The sequence below is a fragment of the Pleuronectes platessa genome, chromosome 20 (assembly GCF_947347685.1).
Source record: "Pleuronectes platessa chromosome 20, fPlePla1.1, whole genome shotgun sequence".
Classification (NCBI taxonomy): domain Eukaryota; kingdom Metazoa; phylum Chordata; class Actinopteri; order Pleuronectiformes; family Pleuronectidae; genus Pleuronectes; species Pleuronectes platessa.
Window position 1 is genome coordinate 2,594,951 of NC_070645.1, and position 7,237 is coordinate 2,602,187.

General features: G+C 40.2%; 1 long non-coding RNA gene across 2 annotated transcripts; it reads right to left on the reverse strand.

The window, feature by feature from the left end:
• Positions 1-230: 230 nt before the first annotated feature.
• Positions 231-2,357, reverse strand: LOC128426122 (uncharacterized). Of its 2 annotated transcripts, XR_008333225.1 has the most exons (4): positions 2,277-2,357; positions 1,691-1,873; positions 985-1,071; positions 232-857 (listed from the first exon to the last, which is right to left on the reverse strand). It is a non-coding gene; the product is annotated as an uncharacterized LOC128426122 (long non-coding RNA). The 2 variants fall into 2 exon arrangements; XR_008333224.1 differs by having other exon boundaries at positions 231-1,071.
• Positions 2,358-7,237: the final 4,880 nt, after the last annotated feature.

The following is a 7,237-nucleotide window of genomic DNA, read 5'->3' on the forward strand; positions in this document are numbered from 1 at the left end:
AGTAGCATGAGTAGCATTGTAGCAAGAGAGTGTAGCTAATCACAGCCCTCACAGTTCTTCATCAGTGGAGAAGTACCTCGCCATGTTTTCATCTTCAGAGGAGTCATCTAAAGACTGTGCTGCTGTTGCAGAATATGTCAGGCCCGCTGCAGCCTGCTGGGCTTGAACTCTGAGCATGCAGAGTAGGCCCTCACATCCCGTCTCAGTAAATACATCAGTACTGCCTGAGAATATATGATAAAAGACAAAAAAGTCTCAATTGTGCGTTTGTGTGTATGTATACATACACACATACAAGGCTTTCTTTTCTACAGAAATATTTTTCCTGAGTTGATGACTCTGCTTATTGCCATCTAGAATGTGAAACCAAATATATTTTTTGGTGTACCCATACAAGATGTCTAATGTAACACCAATAAAATCCAATCTACTACACTACGGTTTTAATGCCTCTGCAATAGCGAGTCGCCGGAGGCATAACTGCATGTTTTCGGATTGTCTAACTTTGTATTTGTCTTAAAGTAAAAAGGTCAAGGCCACACTGACCTCATCTTATGGTTTCAGTTGTCAAGAGATACAGTGTCATTTATATGAGAGAAAATATGTAGAAATATGTAGACGGACACTGCACTGCTTAGCGGAGTCATACAACGCAGTGCGGTAATTCTAGTGTAGTTTTTTTGTAATAAATGGGTTATCTATTTTTACAATCTACAAAAAGTTATCTATACATTTGGTCACAGAATGTTACACAAATAAATTGGCATTAAAGTTGGCATCTTGCTGTCTGGCCAGTCTGACGATGCAGCTGAAGCGTCCATCAAGGGCTTTCTGCAGGTAATTTGGATTGTTTGTTTCTTGTGAAGAGGAGAGTAACATGAATTCATACCAATATCAGTTTACAATCAAACCTTTTTGTGTTGACCTTGTTTAAACAGAGTCAAAGGACATTGTACAACAATGACACACATTTTTCCACAGTACCTGTCGTTCACTACTGAAATTCTGACACCCATTACTGGACTGTGTCTTCCTGTAGAGTGGTGATGTTCTCAACGTTCTTTTCACAGTCTGTCAAAACAAAATTAGAGTTACAAATGTTAATGCCCCACAACCCATTGCAGATACGGTTGTATTTGCACACCACATCGGATCAAAACAAAACTGCAGTCTGTGAAACAAGCAGTTTTGGTAGATATAAGGGAAATGCTAATATTTCTACATGAAACATATTCAGTCCCTTAAGCAAAATAACAATGATGGCAGGCCGCAACCTCGATGCCTTTGTCTACTTTGCTTACAGACTAGTTTGCGGAGTCTCGTGCTGCCGCCCACTGACCGATACATCATCGCTCTTTTCTGAAACTAATGAAGGCAAATTCACACATGTAGACAGAAATAAACAGTATAAATTAAAAGGTGTAAATATTGCTAACATTATGTTTGATGGGGGTCATCATTATACATAACAGAGGAAAACTTTGCACATGTATTCCTTAAATTTACTTGCCTTCCTGTGGAAAAAGTTGTTTTCCCAGTTAAACAATCACAGCAGGGAAGCATGATTGATCAAAATTCTTTCAGTGTGATATTAACTTGTATTTCAGCAAGCGTACTTTGGGGATTTAATAAAAATGTATATTTGGCAAATTATATAAAATGTTTTTTCTGGTATATAACTTAAAAGTACCTCTTTAATGGTAGGATCATTTCTTTCCCTCATCTTCCTCGTGGTACGTGGATGATGTTAGTGGGCTCAACCCGGCTTCTCTTTCTCTCCAGGCTGCCCTTCCTGCTCTTCATCAAGCAAAACAAAGTGTTCGGTCCAAGTTGTTGACGTTAATGAAACTCCTGTAGCTTCACTTTGATCCTCCTTGATTAAAAAACAGAACATAGCAATTATTTTATAATGAATCGCAACTCCATAACATGAAAACATTGTCATAGTGCATACTATACATTAAACCAAATTGATCTGATATTGTGGAGTAATGGTAGACAAATACACTCCTTATTAATCTAAAGCATTCATAAATCAAATTCATGTTTATATTTATATTGTAGCGTCCCTCAATGATGAGCTAAGCGTCTTGAACTGGTTTCAACAACCATGTATTCACCTCCCAGGTAGCACAGGCTACCGTGGCCTGAAGCATGTGGCTAACAATGACGTATTAGCTGATGAACAGCGTCCATAGTGTGGATTGACGGACTCTCTCCGCACTCGGACTGTAAACCTAGATCGTAACGATCTTTAAAAACAATAAACTACTTACCTGACAGAAGGAAGATGACATCGTGGTCTTCCAAGCGCTCCGTGTTTATAACGCAGCCCTGAGTTAAAGGATTGGTTGTTTACAAATAGGGTTTTTACGACAGCCACACGTCATGTCCGCTCGCGCACTCGGTCCGGTCCGGTCGCGCACTCGGGCCGGCCTCGGTATGAACAGACTCGCAGGATCCTTCTCATTAGAGATGTAATCTAGCCTCAAATATTACTATTATATAACATGAATAACATTCACGATCACTGAAGGACACCACGCAGGGACTGTGATTTAAACACCACGCTGCGCCGTGGTGGCATGGCAACCGTCATAGCAACGATAAAAACATGCGTGATAACTATTAAAATATTTATCATAAGCACGAACTGGCTGAAGACTGTGGAAGCAAAGAGCACATTTCTCGCTAGAAATGGTGTCAGAATGTATTTTTATGCCCAAACAAAGTTACAAAATTATATTTTTATCTGAAAAAACAGGGAATCTCCGCCATGTTTTCCTCTCCGCAGACGGGAGCTTGAGAGTCACGTGACGTGAGAACACGCCAATGCAAAACAATGGGAGGACTAAATGTTACCATCTCACAATCTGAGAGGCCAGATTGTGAGATGGTAACGTCGTTCCAAGTGGACCAACGTTGCCATTGAACGTTTTCTGATGAGACTGGGTTGCTCAACCAGGTTCTTTTGTAAACTACCAATGGTCTGGCAGTTAGCCAGCAAGCTGCCAGTTTAACAGCCCTCATAACCAGTGAGGGCTACTTACCATCACTGAAGGAATAAACTAAGACTGTTGTACACATACCAGATGTATAGGGCACATATTTTAACTGATAACTTTTAGTTACCATTATAAGATGGTGTGTTCAAAATCAGTTAACCAGCAACTACCTTGACCTTGTGAGATCACTGATGATGTCAGCATGAAGCCATAGAAAAATGGCACTGTGCGATGATTGCCGGTGATCAATCATTTCAAACTACCCCGATAAGTTCAAATGGTTTTGAACGACAACGGAGCTCAATAGCACAGCGACATGATAACTCACTGATATACACACCAGACTTATACTTTATATCAGATTTCATATCAATATACTGTGTAAAAAAACAGGATATTTATTTTTTACAGTAATGTCTGTCGTGATTCATTCTTTTATGTTGTAATGAGGACTGGGTCAGAGATAAATGTGCTCACACAAACATGTGGCTGTTGGCTACACACAGTCTTCCATGTTGCCCAGTGTAATAGCAGAGCGGGTCCAGTGAGGAGAGCTTTACCATGCATGGATGATAGGCTCAGTTCCCACATTTACATTCACAAAGCCAATTCCCCAACCTCCATTTCTCTGACACACACAACCACACGCACACACACACACGCGCGCAAACACTGCTTCCCTAGCTTTCCCTCTCTGATTGCAATTAGTGAATTATGCACTTGGACTTTGGCCAGCTATGCAGCATTAAATTATTCATAAATGTTAATAGGCGCTGCTTCCCTCTCTCCCTCTCTCTCCCTCTCTCTCATCCTTCCAATCCCCCTCCTGGTCCCTAGCTCATATGGCCCATGCCTGAGAGATAATATTGACCTTTTCATTGGGGCATGTTATTAGGAGCTGCTCTCTATTAAAACAAATGATGACATTGTCTGTAAAGCACAATACAATAAGTCATTTCAAAGGGATTACTTTACCTTCTGCCTGGTGAGAGCAAGAGTAAACTCGATACAGCTCTGGAAAGTCAAAGTAAAGTGAACAATGAAGACTGGAGTAAACAGACTTTGGAAGAAGAAAAACAATACAACCCTGCATTTAGCACCATACATGCTCAGTGATGCAGCCTTGTTGTTTACTGCTCCATTGTATTTGCATACAGCAAGAAGCTGCATACAGTTTCAATCATCCATTATTGTCTGCAAAAATCCTTTTATCTCCTGTTTTGCGTTAAAGGGACAATGCTCAGCGGATTTTAAATAGCAGTATGTCTTTGTCAAATTAATCGTTTCTTATATAATTGTTGAGAGTAATTGTACATGAGTAGTATTTGCTCCATACAGGTAACAGTTAAGTGGTATTGGTATTGTGTCCCCCAAATGGAGACCACATTTCTATCCCCACCACTCAGTCTATCTTTACAGCAGCACTGGTCATCTACTTACTGATTCCACAATCTGTTATCGCAGATAAAGCAGGTATGATAAATGCAATTTACTTACTTTAATCTGAACCTTAAAACGTTTTTAAAAAATGCTCTGCAAACAATGTCCAGCACATGTGCAATAAAAAAGTAAGATTATATTGTAGAACTGTTTGAGGAGGACTCCCTAATGACAAGGAAGTAGTTTCAGAGCTTTAGCACAGGCCAAGCCAACATGCTCAGTACTGAACGAATACTGCACTAGTTTATTTAAATGCTTGAACTAACCTGTGTTCATATGAGCTCACACAAATGATGAGTGAGTGGGGTGGCATTGCTAAAAGGCCACAACACCACATAACATTTACCATATCGGATGCTCACATCTGATATCTAACCAGTGTTAAGTTTCTTTTAAATTGACCATAAGCTCAATTTTGCCTAGCCTTAACTGATCTTACACATCAATGTGTGTCTTCAAGAGTCCAAGTGTTGGGCAGTACTAATGGAATTCTGTGTGGCAGAAAGTGCTATAACATCAATGTCAGACCTACCATTAAAATAGAAAATGCATTACTATTTATGGATGTTAACATGCTAAAACCGCAGCTTTAATCTGGTGTAACTGGTATTTACAGTCGGCTTCATACTGTAATATTTTAATGCAGGCTTTGGTGAGAAAAATGAAAATCAATCACCTCAGCTTACTGCTTTGTCAGACATGCAACAGACTGACTGAGCTGCTGATGGTCATAAAATGGGCAGCCTCACAACTCACTCCATCTCACTCCTGTCAATCACTCTTAAGTCCGATATACAGTTAAAGAGGGGGATGTGAGCATCAGGCTGCACAGACGGATGATGTTGACGAATGGAAGGCACCAGATAAGATTAAAGCAGAAATCCCTTTGAAGTTGTGTATGCTTTTTGTTCCCAGAAAGCTCAAACATTCAAAGAACAAATCCTCCATCAAGAAAGAGCGTAAAGTTTATAATAACACAGCCACGGGGGTCGGGCAAGTCATGTCCTGCAGCTTTGTGTGCTGATGTATCGAATGTTGTTGCAGGGACAAACTGCATACAGACACAGGGGCTGTTGATGAGAGGTTAGAATGCATTTGGATGGTCACAAGGTCAAACAACATATAAAGTGTCGTAATTCCCACTGTGATTGTCTCTTTCTGAAAGTGAAGCATTGTTCATGCTTGTGAGCTTGAAAAAGTAAAAGTTCTTAGGTTGACTAAAAACATTGAAAATATATCCTTTTTACATTGGTACAGTTAACTACTCGGTTGAGTAATTAAATTTAAAAATAAATTCTTAAATCATTTTCAAAGAGCCTTCGAATTGGGGCAACGCAACACTGTGACTAAATCAGTCTTTGGATACAGCTTTCCAAAGGACGCAGCTATAGACTAAAACACAAGAGAAAAAATCTGAGGTAATCATACACTTTCATATGATATATATTTCGATCTGTTAGCCTGAAGTAATGCGATCATCAGTGCCAGCTTTGTGGACATGGACGGTTTGCATCATGCTGATTTAGTAGCTTGATGTTGGAATTTCATTGAAAATTCATTCAGCTGAAAGGGGTTTGAGTCAAGCTTGATCACACTACCTACATTAGCTAATGTCTATGTTCCTCTATATCAGGGGTGTCCAAACTTTTTATCCCGAGGGCCACAAACAGGAAAAAATTCGAAGGTCTGGGCCACTCACGCCGCCACGCCCCCCTGCACCTGGAGCGGACCATTGACAGTGCGCCTCAATTGCGTCGCTCAGGGCGGGGGGCGTGGCGAACTTCTGAGGGACAGCTGGCAGGTCAGGGGTGAGATGGGCGCCACCTAGTATCTAAACTGAGAAGTACAATACGGTGGGCCATAGTCCATTACATTACAATTCAATTAGCTGACGCTTTAATCCAAAGCAATTTACAATCAATGCATTCAAGGGTACCCTAGGGTACAAACCCCGAACAACAAAAATCAAGAAAGTACAATTTCTTCAAAAATAGAGCAAAACTACAAAGTGCTATAATAAGTGCCATTTAAGTGCTACTAATTTTTTATTTTGAGGCGGGCCAATTTAAAATGGATGGCGGGCCGCAGATGGCCCGTGGCCGTAGTTTGGACACCCCTGCTCTATATGTAACAGGCTCGTATCTGATGTGTTCTATAGGGCCGGCTGTTGCCCCGGATACTGGGGGCGTCAGGATTAATTAAAAGTCATCTGTCGATGACTCTATAGTGATATGCAGACATTCGTTTAGTTTGGGATGTTGGCATTGGCAGTGAATGGGGGTGAGGATGGATGTGTAGGAGGAGGTTCTATTGAAAAAGCAGCTCACTTAAACGAAGATTTAAATGTGAACTCGTTCATTTTTCGGACTGTGAACTTAGTTCAAATTTCTAAATTGTGATCTATGAAAGATAACTAGTTCATTTTAATCTTGAATGAACTGACTGTGGGTAGGTATGGACTTTAAAGGTTTAATATATATTGGCAAAAAATGTATCGTAAAACAACTCTTCTGAGCCGTCCCCACATAGTTACCTACATTGTGTAAGCCTTATTCATAGTGAACACATTATTTGTTGTTAGGATTACCTCTTTGATAACTAACTTAATGTAAAATACTGGATATGCTCATCAATTACTTTACCTTGTCAAACAAATAACATAACAAAATGCCAATTTGTTCTGAATGCATATAACCCTCAACCAGTAGACATGCTGTAATGTTCTGTGAAAGCCTGCATTGATCAGTTCAAGACCCTGACTTTCTCTCTCCAAGCACTCGGGATTACAATTG